Consider the following 948-nt stretch of genomic DNA (forward strand, 5'->3'; position numbering starts at 1 on the left):
TCCATGGCTTCTGGGTTACGACCTCACTTCCGCCAGATGACGTGCCGCATAGTGCGCCTTGGCTTCCGTTTTGTTCCCGCCGCAGAGGACCACGAAAATATCGCGAGAGTTCTTAGGGAAGAAAATGTGATTTTACACGATTAGGCTCGCGGAAATCTGAAAGCGAAATCCATCGCGCTTTTTAAATTGTTTTAAACTCTCATATATGATGTATTTTACCTTGAGAGAAATGCGAAGCTGTCTCATCTGTTTTCCTTAAGCATTTGGAATTTGGAAAATGCTAGCCGCTAGAATTTACCCCCCCGATCTCCCTGCTTTGAAGTCATCAGAATGACCTCACCATGACTGTCACTTTTTTTGCGAACACTCGTAGCCGTTCTCTTCTCTCTGGCCAAACTGATTTTTACCATAGATGTCGTTCAAATATATGTAGACCTTTCCCGTTTTTGCTTCAAGGACTCTCGTCTGCATTTAGACTTTGTTTCCTTGTTTTAGTGTAATTTGGGTCTTTTCAGTCTCAATGACTGATTTAAATACCTCAGTTATTCCACAAGTCTGGCTTCCAATAGGAGTAAAATTTCCTTCCCCACTTCCCAGTCCCTGTATGCAGATTGCTTGTAAACATTCAGTTGCAACCTGCTGAAAGTTATGTCATATTAAGTTACTTGATTTTCTCGAGCAACTCTGCAACCTGGGATCAAAAGGAATGAAAATCTTGAACTGAGTAACAGAAAAGGTGAAAGTGGGGAAAAGTCAAGGCATGAGAGAATCTAGGATACAGACAAGAGTATAGCCACAGTATACCATGTGGTCAGGGAGGCAAGAGAAACCAAAATGGCTTGATGGGGAGAGGGAGTGGGTGAGTGAATGAAGTGGAAACACTATGGCTGTGTCTGGTCTCCTTAATGGAAGTGCCATCTGCTAGAGAGCAGTCTGTATCTTACACTT

Source organism: Grampus griseus (genome assembly GCF_964374135.1).
Source record: "Grampus griseus genome assembly, chromosome: 7".
Lineage (NCBI taxonomy): Eukaryota > Metazoa > Chordata > Mammalia > Artiodactyla > Delphinidae > Grampus > Grampus griseus.